The sequence below is a fragment of the Oryza sativa genome, chromosome 12, assembly GCF_034140825.1.
Source record: "Oryza sativa Japonica Group chromosome 12, ASM3414082v1".
Classification (NCBI taxonomy): Eukaryota; Viridiplantae; Streptophyta; class Magnoliopsida; order Poales; family Poaceae; genus Oryza; species Oryza sativa.
This window is the reverse complement of record NC_089046.1, coordinates 5559903-5577459: the sequence shown is the minus strand read 5'-3', so window position 1 is coordinate 5577459 and position 17557 is coordinate 5559903. Positions and strand designations below refer to the sequence as shown.

General features: G+C 43.9%; 2 long non-coding RNA genes and 1 pseudogene across 3 annotated transcripts; all 3 read right to left on the bottom strand.

The window, feature by feature from the left end:
• Positions 1 to 8: 8 nt before the first annotated feature.
• LOC136354674 (uncharacterized) lies at positions 9 to 1991 on the bottom strand. 2 transcript variants are annotated; one of them, XR_010738243.1, is made up of 2 exons: positions 1910 to 1991; positions 9 to 330 (listed from the first exon to the last, which is right to left on the bottom strand). It is a non-coding gene; the product is annotated as an uncharacterized lncRNA (long non-coding RNA). The 2 variants fall into 2 exon arrangements; XR_010738242.1 differs by lacking the exon at positions 9 to 330 and adding an exon at positions 1485 to 1824.
• A 3349-nt stretch (positions 1992 to 5340) lies between these two features.
• On the bottom strand, positions 5341 to 7710 carry LOC136354673 (uncharacterized). The gene is made up of 3 exons (XR_010738241.1): positions 7115 to 7710; positions 6717 to 6797; positions 5341 to 5594 (listed from the first exon to the last, which is right to left on the bottom strand). It is a non-coding gene; the product is annotated as an uncharacterized lncRNA (long non-coding RNA).
• A 571-nt stretch (positions 7711 to 8281) lies between these two features.
• LOC136354771 (uncharacterized) lies at positions 8282 to 8708 on the bottom strand (annotated as a pseudogene).
• Positions 8709 to 17557: the final 8849 nt, after the last annotated feature.

Here is a 17557-nt window from a genome sequence, read left to right as displayed (position 1 = left end):
AGTCATTCTTTAATCTCAAATTAAGAAACTTTCATTTTGAAAGGAATGAATGCCATGAATACTATGTGATGCATGACTTAATGCATGATTTGGCAACATGGGTTTCTTCAGGTGAATGTGCAAGAATCTTTGACGCTAATGGCTCCAAGAAAGTAAAAAGAACAGTACGTCACCTATCTGTTGTTGGTATTAATAGTTTTCCAGCTGACATCATTAAAAGTTTCTCCCGGTTCAAAAATCTCCGCACCATTGTCTTTGAAGATTGCCATGATATCCAGGACAATACTGTATGTTCAGTGGAAGAAGTTGTACGTAGAGACCTTAAAAGCCCTGCGTGTCGTGAAAGCTCACTTATTCAGTAGATGTCACTTCCCTGGCAAATTTGCTAATCTAAAGCACCTTCGTTATGTGAGTGTCTCGTTCAATTAGTAAGTGTGTTACTTTTTAGATGCTTTGTGCTCAGCCTTGAAATACCTTGTTATTTGCATCAGATATGACAATATTGGAAGAGCATGCTTTCAATGTAATAAATTAAGGGCTTCTTTTTTTTTTATTATTATTTCAAGACCAAGTAAGCAGAATCGGCCCCAATCCTTTTCTAATCCACTTGTTACTAGGATGAAAACGGATCGGACGGAAACTAGCTTTATCATATTCGTTTTCATTTTTTTTCGGAATCGGAATCAGAATCGAAAACTCGGATAGGGAAATGAAATCGAATATTATCGAATACAAATATGGAGCGAATACGAGACGGAACGAATATGGCAGCAAATATTTACCGGTATATAAAAAACCCCTCAAATTGAGTTTCTTGATCGAGGAAGAGATATCGTTTATTATTTTAGTTCAACATCTCCATCATTTATACCGTCAATTTTGTAGACGGTCCTACAACCGTATGTGAAAATCGATTTTCATGGTTGTTCCTATAAGAGATCCATATACAAATATGATTATCATTTTCTATTCCCAAGACCTTTTACTAGATGTATAACTTACTTACCATTGTATAAATTGGAGATGCTATTTATTTTACTTCACATCTTCGAAACTTGTAATGTTTATTTTATAGTTTAAACGCTTTCAAATACAAATGCTATAAACTACAAAGTGGTAGATCCCGTTGAGCTCTACAACTTTGATATGGAAAACATCTCCATCAGATATCGTTTGAATTGTATATCTGAGATTTTGTAAAAATTAATATGGTATATTATAATGAATATTTAGACCCTTAAATGACCTCAAATAATAAAATAGTCGATAAGAAAGTTGTAGATCTCATCGAGCTCTACAATGTTGATATAAAGTTTGTCTTCATCTGATTCCGTATGAAAAAGTTATGTATATATACATGTTTTTTCTAAAATTTGCTCAATGTCTGCGGATATAAAAAAAATTTCAGATAGTTTCCGACCGTTTTCTGATTCTGACGGATAGTACCCTTACTATATTCATTTTCGTTTCAAAAAAAATCCGAATTTGTTTCCGAATCCGAGAATTTTCAAATAGTTCCGACCAAAACTATCCGAATCTGAAAAATGGTCTGTACGGACGAAAACTATCCAAACCAATTTTAACCTTACTTGTTACAATGCTTGTAGACATGCATTCACTAGCATGTTTAGAACGATTTTTAGCTTTGGCTACATGAAACTATACTCTACTATAGTCGTTTTATTCATTCATCAACTATTTCTTGGGCTGTTTGGTTTGATCCACGAAATTAGCTTGGAGTTGACGTCGCCCCCCGGATGAATAGGAGCGCAGGGCGACGACCGAGACTAGGGTGGGGTCCATCGATGGAATTTGGTCCGGTTTCTACGATTAATACCGATGATTAATTGAGTCCCAGGAAAACGAAATACAAAACCGACCAAATTCGGAGCTCGGTGAGGGGAGTTACCTCGAGTCGCGCCCCGTCGGCTTGCCGCCGCCCTCCGCCAGCGTCGCGTCGCGTGGCTCCATAGTCGGCCGCCGCCTGCCCTGCTCGCCCGATTCGGTGGAGCGGAGAAGACGACAAGGGTCGTAGGGCCTATGGGCTTTACACGGGCCAGTTCTCTTTTTCGGCCCATTTCATTTTCATCACCGCCTATCAAGGAATAAGTCCACCTTTAATCCCCCAAATACAGATGCAATCAGTAATTCGTATCCCTCAACCGGGATACCAGATATCTCGACCCCAACTATTAAAACCGGTGTAATTTGATTCCCTTGATGATTTTGATGGTGGTTTCACTTACGGACTTAGGCCCTGTTTAGTTCCCAAAACAAAAATTTTTACGCTGTCACATCGAATGTTTAGACACATGTATGGAGTATTAAATATAGGCAAAAAAAACCAATTACACAGATTATGTGTAAATTACGAGACGAATCTTCTAAGCCTAATTGCGTCAGTATTTGACAATGTGGTGCTACAGTAAACATTTGCTAATGATAGATTAATTAGGCTTAATAAATTCATCTCGCAATTTCCTGGCGGAATCTATAATTTGTTTTGTTATTAAACTACGTTTAATACTTCAATGTGTGTCCGTATATCCGATATGACAACCAAACCTAAAAATTTTTCCCAACTAAACAAGGCCTTAGTCCAACAAGTTGAATCAGCATGTGGGGCTAGGGGTGGGAAAAAAAAAGCTTGCGCTCGTGAGCTCAGCTCGAGCCAAGCTCGAGCTTGCTTAGCTCGGTTTGGCTCGAATGCCAAACGAGCCAAGCCCAAGCTTTCTTTTCAGCTCGTTCCTAAAATGAGCCGAGCCCGAGCTGGCTCACGAGCCGCAGTTTGCCTTGTGAGCCTCTACCATCATATACTTATATGGATGATTTATTTGCTAGTGGAGTTATTATTTGTCAATATACAATTCATCATCTAGATTATGATGAATTGAATATATAAAGTTATTTTTGCAATGAAAAGCAAAAAAGCTTGATATTATGAAAAACTGCTGCACAGTTCTTCATGAATTACGAATAACATCGTATCAGCAACAATATAATTGTTGATGGAGTTCTATATAAGACTGCAATTTCCTTTTGCAAGGATAAAGATTGCAATACAATGTTCATAAGCAGAAATTTGCAAAGTATCAGTTCAAATACAAGATTTATTGCAATAACATAGATTTAGTACAAGATTGAGTGCAATATAAGTTTGCTAATAATTTGTTCATGCTCAATGGTCGTTGATAAGGTGAAAGAACAGCAAAAGCTATACACGTCTTTGTTGGATCTCCATAGTCAACAACCAACACAACCAATGACCTACGGAAATCGCTTCTTCTCAATCTAGCCGTCAAGGACCTTGGTCAATTCAACTCCGGGTGTATCTACAAGGCATGCTTATCATTCAAAGAGATACTAAGCCCATACGAACCGAACTGTATTTTGTTGTTGTGGACCTTCCGTCTTAAAGTGTGTTCAACAGGCCTATATTTTAATGTAAGCGTATCAAGAAGCTCCATTTGTTCCATAATATTATGAAACAGCATATAGTTACAAATAGACAATCGTGGATTTCAGTTGCAATGCAAAATCCCCTCCGCACAGCCATGAGTTGAATGTAAAGTAGTTCATAACGCAGACATGTTTCACATATTATCACAATCCTATGTTCCGCGTCAGGGAGAAGAAATTTGCATATGTGCCCTCCTTAAAAAATAGCTTCACTGAAATGCCATCACTAAAATAGGATTCGCTCGAATGCCACTTTTAAACTGTGGGTATTCGCTATAATGCCATTTTCGCTGCTTGTTGCATTATTTGCAAAATATTAATTTTTCATCCAAATAATTATTTTTATAACCATTTTGCCCCTTGCGTACGTGTTGCGGCAGCCGCAGCGTGAACCGATTGTGGTCGCCGGACTCGGCGGCGGCGGCCGCCGACGCAACCAGCGATTGCCCCGTCGAGTGCGACCTCGGCAGCCTCACGGCGCGCCGCTCGCTGCGCAGCATCTCGAGCTCCACGGCCTCCTCCTTCCTGTCGTCATCGTCGCTGTCGTCTTCCTCGTCGCGGCGGCGAAGGCTGGCACCGCGACGACTGCTCCGGGGAAGGGGATTTGGCAAGGTATAGAATGATTGCAAAAGGCAGCAGCAAAACTGGTTGCGTGGAGCCATGGAGTTCACCGCCGCATCCGCATCTCCCGCCGCCGCGGACACCAGCGCCACCAGCTTCGCGAGAAGCTTCTCCTCTTCTCCTCTGCCGTGTTTCTGCTGGGGATTTGAAAGAAAGAAAAAAAAAACCCAGAAGCTAGTGAGATCCCATTCCCATCCACCACGCCTCTTACATGGCCCAGCTCATGACGTGTTGAGAAGGAAGCAAATTGAGTTATTGACTCTGAGCAGAGGAGAATAAGCAGAGCACACGCGTGGCCGTTTCTCCTCCGCTGCCGTTGCAGCTGTGATTTGCTGCTCGGCTGGTGCTGAGTATGATGAAGGGTGCCCCCTCGCAAAAGGGGGTCGCAGTCACCAGACCCAGACGACTGTTTACAAAAAACACAGCCCAAGCTGCTGCTGCAGGCGGCAGCGGCGGACAGGTGGGGGAGGCAGCGAAGTTCAGAGAGGAGGGGGATGGAAGCGGCGCGGACGGCGGGGGGAGGTGGCGCACTAGGTGGAGACGGCGCCGACGAGGTTGGTAACGAGGAGGCGGCGCGGTGGGAGGAGCTGCGCCTGCGACGTGGGGAAGGCCACTGCGCGTATGGGGGAGAAGGAGCGGCCGCTCTCGGGGAGAGGTCGCGACCTTGCTTGTGGAGGCGGCGGCGCGTCTTCCGGTCGTCGGCGCCGGCGTCGTCGCCATCTCTTCTCTCGCCGGCATCTGGTTCACGCGTGGTCCAGAGAGATTAGCTGGTGACGGTATGTGATTTGGTCAGGGGCAAAACGGTCCGAGAAATAATTATTGAGGGCTGCTACAAAACGGGATCCTGTTGCAACGGGATAGACATATTAACTATTCTCTCGCATGAGTATCACAGGTATTAGGTCCTAGGTATCGCAGGTACCGGGTAACAGGTATAACATGTATCGAGTACCATGCAGCTGGTACCACAACAGGTATCAGATATCAGTACTGTCTCATAGAAGGATATCCCATTCCAACGAGATACCGTTGTCTAGGTTTTCTGATAATTATTTTGATGGAAAATGGTTTGAAATTGCAACAAATCATGAAAATAGCATTGTAGCGAACGCCCACAACTTGAGGATGGCATTTGAGCGAATCCTATTATAACGATGGCATTCTAGCGAAGCCGTTTTTTAACAGTGGCACATATGTAAATTTCTCGTCGGGGAGGGAAGGGGGGTTCAGTGGCCACTCACGGTCACAGTCACAGGAGAGCTGTCACGCCCGGAAATTCACTAGTAATTTCCGAACTTATTTGTGCATAAAATCCTCGTCCAGGAATCAGCCGAGGTACACAAACTGACAATTTAATATATAAATCCATCATAATAATAATGTTACACACTTACAAAAGAAAAGAAAACAGCAGCGGAATTAACGGTCTAGCGATGGCTTCAGCTCCACTCCCACAGGCAGCTCAACTGGGGTATAAGCCAAACGTCTTCTCCTTCTGGATCCTTTATCTTCAACTGAGGTTTGATTGATTATTGCAAGAATGAGCATATGACATACTCAACAAGCCACACAGCAACTATGCAAGTGCACAAGGATACCAAAGGATGGCATAATATAGGCTCATTTGCGAAAGCAGCATTTAGAGTTAAGAGTAGTAAAACAGTAGAGTAATTAATTAAAAATTTTAATCAACACTGAACAGCACACCCATGCTGTACAGGCCCAACCATCCTGAACAACCATACCCGGCTGTACAGATCTAACTCCAAACCAGGAGCTAAGCAAATTATTACCAGATATAACATCCATAATTATTGTGAGAGGTGTGAGACTAATCACGAAAAACATTGCTCAACCCGCCCATAACCGCGGGCACGGCTATTCGAATAGTTTTACTCTGGCCAGAGGTGTACCACTGTACCCACAAGACACAACCCCACATCATGTCACCATGTGCCTCAATACCACCACGGTACCTCGGAAAGGAGTTGTGACAATACCCCTTGCACAACATAACCCATTACAGCGCACCTTTCCTGGATCATAATCACCCCCTCAAAAACCAGAGGCATGGACTCCCCAGCTACCCCCGTGGACTTCTCGCCACTTCTCAGTCTGGCGCACTATAATGAATCACGCTACACAAAAGATAAAGCCGTTGCCAACGCTGGCTTGTGGTTGGCACGATAAATGTTTCACAACAGTAGCTCGCGAACCGGTCCTTAATTGTCATGAGCACGACTCTCAAAACCATGTGCTCACAACCCACCATTATCAAGTTTTAGTTGGCAAGTAATTAATTAACCAATCACGATTAACCATCGTGAACTATCATTAAGCCATCCTTAAATAATAGTGAGTCATAAGTTATCCCAATAGTGTGCTAATGTTTCTAAGCATGGCTAAGCAATCATAACTAATATCTAGCTGAACCAATATATAAAGCCCAACTAGTCAAGTTATAATAACCCAAGGTATCAAGGAATAAAGTAATCAATGCAAATTGGCCATAACAAAGGAATAAGTTCACACCACCCGGTGACATTCGAAAATAAATGCACAGTTGAAATAAATAGAGAATTTAAATATAGGATCAATATGCTCAAAGGATTGTGTTTAGGATCTGTGCGACTTGCCTTGCAATAATCGGTCTTCAAGTAATCTTCTTGATCACTTCCGACGCACTCACGAACCTTCGCAACGACGGAAACGACAAGCTAACACGCAAAACAAAGAAAAAGACTAATAAAACCAAATAAACAGTACATATAAAGTAAACAAACATGTAGATCATGATTTTAGATGAATTTAGCAACTTGAACCACTCAAAACCGAGTTACGATGATTTAGTTATGAATTTCTGAAGATTTAATCTATTAGAAAAAACTGGAAAAGGAGAAGATGATGGTGTCATGCTGACATCATCCATGGCGACCGGCTCGGATGGCGACCTCGCCGGAGCTAGGGTGGTCGGCCGGGAAAAAGGAGGGCATGTACACGTAGAGGACGACGAGACGAACCCAACGGTACTCACCACAACGACAAACGACGTCGGACGACGACCGGCGACGAGAGGGGCGACGGCGGCGGCTCGGTTGACCGGCGGCGGAGGGGCTCCGGTGGCCGGCGACGACGGGGAAGGGGCGGCCGGGCTAGCCCCACGGCTTGGCGCACCTAAAGGCGATGGCGGCAAGCGGCAGCGACGGCGGAGGCGGCGGCTCGGCGCGGCTGCAACCCGGCCGGCGGCGGCGGCGGACTTTGCGGCGTCGACGGCGAGCTACGGTGCACGGGAGAGGACGGGAAAGGGGGCAAACGAAAGAGGAGGACTAGGGGGTCCTATTTATAGCCTTGGATTGAAGAGATCGGACTCCTCCCGCAAGAAATCGATCCGGGAAATCAAAAACTCGGTTTTGGAGATAAACTCAAAAACGAGTTCGATTCGGATAAAATACTCAACGGTTTGCTCCGATTCTTGGGGGTAAAGATAGAGGAGGATAAGAGGAATATTTCCCCTCAACTAATTTTGCAAACGGAGCTCCGGATGAGGCGGATTTAACGGAGGAAGCGGCGGCTGCACAGGGCACAGCACGGGCGGCTCGGCTCTGTCCATGCTTGAAGATGAACAGTGCCAGGGAGGAAAACTAGACTTTTGGCTGGGCTTCTACTTCTTGGCCCGATTGAAAGAGGGACACAAAGCAGACTTCGGGAAAGAGATGAAAAGGGCTGCAGGCTGAGAGGAGACTGGGCCGAGAGTGAGAGGACTTTTCCTAATTCGGCCCGAAAAGGAGAAGGTGAATTTTAATTACTTTTCCAATTAAATTAATCAATGAAATGATCTTTGAATTGTTAAAAATACTTCCTATGCTCAAATAATTCCAAGAAAAATCTTGAAAATACTTGGACACTCAAAGTACTTAACAATATTAAAACCAGACCATTTAATGATTAATTTAATATGTGGATTATTACTGAAATGTTCTTTGTAAGATTAAAAATTAGGAATTGAGCTCCGAAAAATCCGAGAATATTCCAGAGAGTATAATTAACCATGGAGAATTTAATAAAAAATTAAATCCATCCATGCTTTATATTTAGGAAATTTTATTTCCCACATTTAACTTCACTTGTAAATTAATGAACATTTAATATAAATTCTAATAATAATAATTTATTAAATAATCTATAAATCCTGAAACAAAAATCAGGATGTGACAAGAGCGATGAGGACGAAGAGGAGGAGCACGGCGACGAAGGAGTACTTGACGGCAGGTGGCGAATATCGCGAACGAGATGAGCGCCAGCTGCAGCAGCAGCGACGCGCCGGCCCAGGCGAGTGCGGCCGACAGCGCCACCGCCGCCGCGTTGGCTGGCTCCGGGGTCAGCAGCTCCCCCCACCGATCTCCGACAGCGCGGGAGCAAAGGTCCCTTCCTCCGCTTCTCCTCCCCCTCCTCCGCCGGGGGCCCACCATCTCCGTCGTTCGCTACCAGGGCGGTGGCGGTGGCAGGGGTGGGGGCGGAGGGTGGAGGGGGGCGTCGGCATCAAGGAGATGGGGTAGGGGAGTGGAGGACGATGGCGTAGAGGGAGGGGCCGGGAAGGGTGGAGCTAGGGTTCCGGCCACCGCCGCCATTGGAGAGGTGGAGGTGGAGCTCGAGTTGAGTGGAGGAGAGAAATGAGTAGGGAATCGGGTTGGCAATTGACGCCGTGCGGTGCGAGCACGTGACGTCCATCCAATTGGGAATCGATGGTTCAGATTAACTCATCGGTGCAGTGCAACCACCGTCAAAAGGGTTTCAAAGACTCACGTGGACATGTTCCATCATAGAGTTATATGATAGATAAATAAAAAGACATACTCCCTCCGTCAAAAAAAAAGCCAACCTTGACATGGTGTTGACAGGAAACACGTGGCCTGGGAGATCTGCTTAACTCCAGTGCAGGTCCAAAGCTCGCATTCGGATGTATTAGCGTACCAGTTGATTTGATCCTGTAATCAACAAGAAATAGAAACAAGGAAACCGTGGTTAAATCTATAAATGATAGCCGATCGGCCAGACGCCGATGACATATCATTTATCTTTGGGCCGATGTCATCTGTATATCGATCGGCAATCATGAATAAGCAAAGAAGAACTAAATCTACTCGATCGGCTGTAGATATTAACGATATATACTCCTTATATCGATATATACTTAAATCAAGTGATTGGAATAGATCGGTCATCATGCCGAGACAGTATAAATCACTTAGATCGAAATATATGTCAATAACGGGACTATATATGTTTATAGCGTAGCCGATCAGATAGATCTAGCGTGTATCGGCTAATACTCCGATACTACTTTATATAAGGATATCAAAGCAAGTATAAAATATCAAACGAGGACTTAGCATATTTAGATGCAGCAATATCTTGATATAAAAGGGCAGATTTAGCATATCAATGAGACATATAGAATAAATATGGCTAAATCAGATATGATCGGCTGAAACTCCGATGCTATTCTAATCGGCAACTAGAAGGCAGGCTAGAGATCGATATTCTAAGCACGACTTAATAGATCAAACTCAACTAATGCAGTATTAAGTATGAAAAGAAGAGCGATATCTAGACAATCAAACCGCTAGAAGTTTCATAGAATGGTAGATATCTTATATAATCTATATTAATGTCAAGATCTAACCTAATCAGCTGCCTTTTGCATACAGATATTGGCCGATAGTAGTTTAGATGGCGATATTGCTAAAGATTATGTAAGATATATGATAACTCGACGAATTACATAAACAAGATTAGAGTGTCATGAGGATGGAAGCACTAATCCTAAGAACGCAATTCGTCATAACGAATTTTACCTCTTGATGAAGATCGAAACCGATGCAGCTCAACCCGAAAGCAAGAACTCGTCGAAACAAAACTAAAGCAAAAAGGATGGCGATGCGCCGAGATTGTATTGAACGTGTGTTAAAAATTACATAGGGCTCGGGGTCTATTTATACCCGAAGATTACAAGATACGCCCATACCGGACACAACCATTATCTCTAACAAACTCTAAGATACCACAAGTCTTTGCGGCAGACTTTTGCCCACACTTATCTATAAGGAATTTACATAAAATATCCTAATTAATAGATACAATTGCCTTCCCAGGACTCTATCCATGCGTGGCAATCATCTTGAAGCACATCAACTTGAACCCGATGTCGCATACAAGTCGTATTGTCGGAATCGGCTACATCGACTTATTTAGCTCGACTCAGACTCAGCCGATCCTAACCGTAGCCGATCCGGACTGCAGCCGATTCCTGCTCTGTTTCCAAACTCGATCTCCGCCTCCAATTCCGCTTTGATAAAATCCTCTTTCCTGATACAAATGCTACCAAATTTGGTTGTTAACACATGCCCCCCAAGTCCGGGATATTTGATAATGTTCCGGATTTGCCGCAAGCCGACTCCGAGCAAGTTTCGCACTCCGCCACTTTTGACCGTTATTCCAGCGCTTTAAATACTAACCGTTACCCCCGAGAAATCTCACGCCATGACCTCCGTTTTCACCGCTCAAGCGAAACTTTTTCTCTCTCTTCCCCGGCGATTCCTCTGGCATAAAGGCGATTCCTAGGCGTAAAGGCGATTCCTTGGCGACTTCTTCCCCGGTGAGATCTCCGCCCGCACCAATGTCGTCTTCCGTCAGCCCACCCGGTGCACCATCGGCCGAATATGCTGAGGCAAGTTTTCATCGGCTAAATCCCCTTCTTTAGCAGCAAATCAATCTTCTCCAATCTGATATCGCTCTCTCCCTCTGAATTGCTTTGGATTTGTAGCACCTTTTCAACCTTGTTGCGATTCCTAGCCTGTCGCATGAAAATCACTATTTTCTTGGCCCAGTCGGCAATCCAGACCCCACCGAGTTCATCATTGGTGAAACCAATAGGATCCCCTTCAGATTAACCAACCCAGATCTAGGTCACTGGAAGAACACCTTTAAATCCTGGCCATCCCTAGAGAAAGTTCCACCAGAAAAGAGCTGGACCACATGGTTCAAACGCGTATCAGCCAGCAAGAGAGTTCATTGGGATGAAATTGGAATCGGCCAAGCACTTGACCTCACTATAGCAAATTCAGCCAAAGATGAACCCCTAATGGCAGCTGCCTCTTACTTCTGGTCAAACACTACCAATGCCTTTCTGTTCAACCAGGGGCCTATGACCCCAACTTTCAAAGATATCAGTATGATCACAGGTCTGGATGTTACCTCATCGGCCAACCCTAGGAGTTTGAACACAAAGAACCAATATGACTTCAAAACCAAAAGTATAGGGGGTTGGTCAGGCTATGTGGTAGCATACATGGGCCAAGGTTCGGTCACCCCTCGAGAACATGTGGATTTCCTATTAATGTGGCTAGCAAAATTTCTCTTTTGTGGATCAAGTTGCGGCCCCACAACCAACTGGCAATTTTTGGCTGAAGCTCTGGAAACAAAGAGACAATTCCCCTTGGGCAAAATTCTCCTCGGCTATCTATACCAGATGTTGAGCAATGCATCGGCTAAGATAGCAGTCGGCTCAGTAGTCGGAGCAGGTGGACCCTAGTGGCTACTACAAACCTGGCTAAACCTGATAGTCATGAAGGTTGTCAATCGGCCATCCGTGTCAGAAGCTGAATTTCCAAGACTAGAGCCGATTATAGATGATGATGGGGAAGAGCGTACTCATCGGAGATGCACATCAGATGGAGAATACGCTTCTACACCAACTGATGTTGTTGCAAAACTATCGGCTGAACTGCTCAAGGATTGGTTTTGTAGCTTCTATGAAGGCTTTCAGAAAGATGCTAGAATCTGGTTCCTTTATGAAGACTCTGCACAACTTGAGCACCCAGTGGACTTCAGATTCGAAGACATCAACCATGAAGTATACCAATCATCCAGATAAATCTTCTCAGCTGCAATCAGCCGATGTACCCTTCCTGTTGGCATTCATCAAGGAAGAAACATCCAAGCTTCTTATGAATTTTATCATCCAATGAGCTCAGCCAGACAACTCGGAATGGGCCAACTCCCAATAGGCTTGTTCTTTGCTGACAAAATCCAATGCCGAGGAGGGATTTCATCAACCCTGATGATGGATCGGCTGCTTAGCCTTCAAGGACCCCCTCTGGGCAGCATTGACAACATAGAACTGGCAACATTCAGAAGCAAAAGCTTTGATAAGTGGTGGGGTGAATGGAAACTGCATTTATTTCACCAACCAGCATCAATGTATATGACAGACCTCTTTCCAGATGTTGTCCCTCAAGTAAATCTCCAACTTTGCTCAATTTTATTTAAATAACTGTCTAGCCGATTAATCTTAACCAATCGTCCTTTTGGTTTGCAGACAACAGAATCTTCCCCTCCTCATCAAAGTAACAGTGGCAAAGATATCCAATATGCCCCAGGTTTGATTCCTAACGGAGGTGGACTATCCCCTCCGGTTATCGGCTATGATGCCCCCAAGACCTCAGCTCTTCTTCAAGGGCTCGTTAGAGAACCAGCTAATGCCGGCAAAAAAGAGGAAGACCAGATCGTCGGCCGTAAGCATCGTAGCCCCAATTAAGAAGAAGAAGACAAAGAAAACCAAGCCAGCTGATGATCTGCCTACCCTGGATCCATCCATCGAACAAGCTCTGGATGAAGAGGTCATTGAAGACGAGGTTGATCAGGCCACTGCCGAGGTAAGTGATACTGACAGAACACCATCGGCTTCGCCTAAGCAAACATCTCCAACTCCTTCTGCTCCAGCTCACTTCTTAAGGGTAAGTATTTCTTGTTAATCCCTTTCGTGATTTTATCTTATAGCCGATCATTCCCAAGTCTTATAATTGCAGAAAAAGAGGACTGCAGTGAAAAAGAAATCGGCTGCAACAACATCAAAGCCAGCTCCACCAGTAAGACAGTTTAACATTTATTAGTTAGCTTTTAGCCGATTCTATCTTACACTTGTTTCCTTTCAATCTTCACCTCCTCCTTCTACTCCTGTTCAACAATCATCAAGTGATCAGACCCCTTCAGCCGCGGGAAGTCATCACATCGAGGAAGAAGAACAACCAGCTGCTCCTGCTATCCCAGTAAGTTTCTTCTAACAAGCATTCAGATCGGCTACAATTGTTTTACCTCTAACTGCTTCTAAATTGTCACTGCAGGTCCTAGCCGATCTTTTCTCTTTCGACATCAGAGACTATCTTGATGAAAGAGAAGAAGATACCACAAGCAAAGCATTGGCTCCTTTATCCGATGATGTAAGGAAAACTCTAGGAAGTATTTTGGATCGGCTAGAAGCATCATCGCTAGATAGCTTGGTAGTTGACTGTGGCTCAATCAGGGCTCGGCTGCATGAGATTCAAGCCCTAATCCTAGATGAGTTAGCCGATATCCTTACTCCAGCTGTTTACCTTGAGCAACACCAATTCAAACTGGAGAAAGCCAAGTTAAGACTAGCCGAACGATGAGAACGCAAGGACATTGAGGCCACTATCCAAGCCAACCGAAAACTTGTGCATGAAGAAAAGTTCAAGCTTGATCAATTATCTGAAGGCCCAATCAAGTCTAACATTGATCGGCTTGAGGCTCGCAAAATTGACCTCTTAGCACAACTTGAAGAATGTAACGCCGAGCTGGACATGGAACGTAAGAAGCTAGCCGATCTCTCCAAGTCTATTGAAGAACAGAAAGCAAGACTCAAATCAGCTATTAAGACTCAAATCAGCTATTAAGCATGTTGCTGAAGATACCCAAGCCATAGAGGAAGTAGAGCAAATTAGGCAGAAGGCTATATCGGCTATCCAGCAACACTTATCGCAGTAATCTTAATGTAATAGGACTTAGAATTTTTGTAATCGGCTAAAACATCCTGATACTTTACTGTTGGAACGATCCTTTGCGCCGAATAATATGACCGTGAAATTTGTTCAAAAATTTTGCACTGTATTTACTGCATTTTGATAGATATATGCCCCCCTAGTTTTACAATGGCAAGGGCATTGATAAAATTATAAAACAACTAAGGGCAATATAACCATATCGGCCATTGTACATCGGCGAACCACAACTGATTACACTATAAAAACAACTAAGGGCGATATAACAATATCGCCCATCTCAAGGCGATGTAAACACATTGGCTGTCATGTATCGACAATAGTAGCCGATCATGCGTGAACCCACACACTTGGGTAATATTTCTTCAAGTATTTGCCATTGAGCGCTTGTCCATAAACCTCCCCGTCAAGCCCTTGCAACATATATGCTCCTTTAGAAACAACCTTATGAATTTGGAACGGTCCTTCCTAATTCGGCGACCACTTGCTGAATTTACTATCACGAGAACCAATTGGCAAAATCAGCTTCCATACAAGCTCTCCTTCCGAAAAATCTTTAGGCACAACTTTCTTATTATAATGCCGAGCAACACGTTCCTTATCCTTAGTAACCTTCGCAAGGGCTCGCAATCGTGACTGAACCAAATCCTCCCTCTCATCAGCCATAAGATTGTAATACTCATCGGTTGTTAAATCGTTTTGCAACTCCGTTCGTCGAGAGCCAATTCTAACTTCCCATGGCAAAACAGCCTCATGTCTATAGACAAGTTTGTAAGGAGGAACTTGGATCGATCCATGACAAGCTATCCTATAAGACCATAATGCTTCTGCCAATCGAGTATGCCATTGCCGAGAATAATCAGAAATCTTCCGCTTGATCAACTTAATCAAACTCTTATTAGATGTCTCGGCTTGCCAGTTAGCTTGTGCATAATAAGGTGAAGAATTCAACAACTTGATTCCCACGCTATTGGCAAACTGAACAAACTCATCGAACACGAAGATTGAACCTTGATCCGTAGTGATAGTTTGAGGAAGACCAAATCGATAGATTATATGTTCTTGAACAAATTGAATAGCATCCCCCGAATCAACTTTCTTCAAAGGAATTGCCTCTACCCACTTGGTGAAATAATCAGTCGCCACCAATATAAATTTATGTCATTTACTTGATGGTGGGTTTATCATGCCGATCATATCAATTCCCCAACCTCTGAACGGCCACGGTTTAATAATAGGACTCATAGCCGACGCCGGTGCTCGCTGAATTGATCCAAACTTCTGACAATCTTGACACCCCTTATAATATCTGAAACAATCTTCCAGTATCGTCGGCCAAAAGTACCCTGTACGCCGAAGCAACCACTTCATCTTGTGAGCCGATTGATGAGTACCACAGATCCCTTCATGAACTTCGCCGATTGCAACCTTAGCCTGATCGGCACTCGAGCACTTAAGCAATACCCCATCAATCGTTCGATAATAAAGCTCATCATCCAACAGTGTATACTTTAATGCCTTATATCTTAATTTCCTAGAAGCCGATTGAGATGGATTACTCAAATACTGATGTACATCATACCTCCAATCATCGGCTGATATTGTTGCAATCTCAACTTTAACATCCTTGACCATCGGCTTATACCCCGATGCCCCTTGGGCCAAATCATTAGCTTCAAGATTTTGTTCTCGAGATACATGCTTCAAGGTGACCAGCCGAAACCCTTTCCTTAGTTCCAGGCACTTCTCATTATAAGCCATCAACGTATCGTTCTTGCATTCATATTCCCCTGCCAATTGGCTGATTACTAACAAGGAATCTCCCATGATTTCAATGGTATCGGCTTCAACTTCCTTGAGTAATTGCAACCCCTTTAGCACTGCTTCATATTCAGCCTGATTATTAGTTGCATACGGTTTAATATGGTCATTGATGAGGTGGATGAGTCTTTCCATGGGAACAAGGAGGTCTTGGGTTCAATCCCTCATTGCAGCCATGAGTGCATACCGATCCATCAAAGAATAAAGTCCATGGCACTATTTCAACCGAGCCGATTGAATCATCGCGATGTTCCACAATAAAATCGGCTATAGCTTGTCCCTTAATCGCCTTCGGTGATTCATACCGAAGATCAAACTCAGTCAAAGAAAATATCCACTTTCCAACTCGTCCCTTTAATATTGGAGCCGACAGCATGTACCTGACCACATCGGCTTTGCATATAACAGTGCACTCGTTAGATAATAGATAATGCCTCAACCTCGTACACGAAAAATACAGGCACAAGCATAACTTCTCCACAGGAGAATACCGAGTCTCAGCATCCAAGAGCCGTCGACTGAGATAAAACACAACTCGCTCCTTCCCTTCCAATTCTTGAATCAGAACCGAGCCGATTGACTTCTTGCTAGCCGATAAATATAACCTAAACGGTATTCCTTTCTGTGGAGGAATCAAAACAGGAGGAGAGCTGAGATACTCCTTGATATTGTCCAAAGCCTTTTGCTGCTCTGCCCCCCAAGTGAATTGTTGATCGGCTTTTAACCTCAATAAGGGTGTAAAAGGTTCCAACCTTCCAGACAAATTAGAAATAAACCTTCTAACAAAATTTATCTTGCCGATCATCTCTTGTAGCTCCGTCTTATTTTCTGGGGGCTGAATTTTCTTGATCGCATTAACGCTCCTTTGGGTTACCTCAATCCCCCTTTCATGAACAAGAAATCCCAAAAACTTGCCAGCCGACACACCAAAAGCACATTTTGTCGGATTCATCTTCAAGCCATACTTCCTGGTTCTCTCGAAAACTTTCCTTAAATCGGCTATGTGGTCGTCCACTTCTTTAGACTTAACAACCACATCGTCAATATAAACTTCAACCAACCAGCCAATTAAATCATGATATATATAGTTCATGGCCCTTTGATATGTTGCTCCAACACTCTTTAAGCCGAAAGTCATGACAACCCATTCAAATAAGCCGATTGCACCAGGACATCTAAAAGCCGTCTTATGGATATCTTCCTCAGCCATAAAGATCTGATTATATCCTGCGTTCCCATCCATAAAACTCAAAATCTTGTTCCCTGACGCGGCATCAACCAGCTGATCGGCTACTGGCATTGGATATTCGTCCTTTGGTGTAGCTTTATTCAAATCTCGAAAATCAATGCACACCCTGACCTTGCCATTCTTTTTAATAACTGGAACTATGCTAGAGACCCATTCAGCATATCGGCAGGGACGAATAAAACCAGCATCATACAATCGTTTAATCTCAGCCTTAACAGGTTCGAGCATATCGGGTTTACATCTCCTCGGAGGTTGCTGACGTGGTCTAACCCCTGGCTTGATAGGTAGCCGATGTTCGACGATCGATCGGCTGAGTCCGGGCATCTCATAATACTCCCAAGCGAAGCAATCTCTAAACTCTTTTAGGAGCTCTATCAACTTGGTTCTAAACTCTGGAGACATTTTTGCTAATGAATGTCGGCCTTGGCTGATCACCTGGACCTATGTCTATTTCTTCCAAATTATCGGCCGACATAAAACCTTGACCTTGCTTGTCATCGAGATCATCTACCGTATCCTTAGCGTAGACATTCGAACCCTCCACAACGCC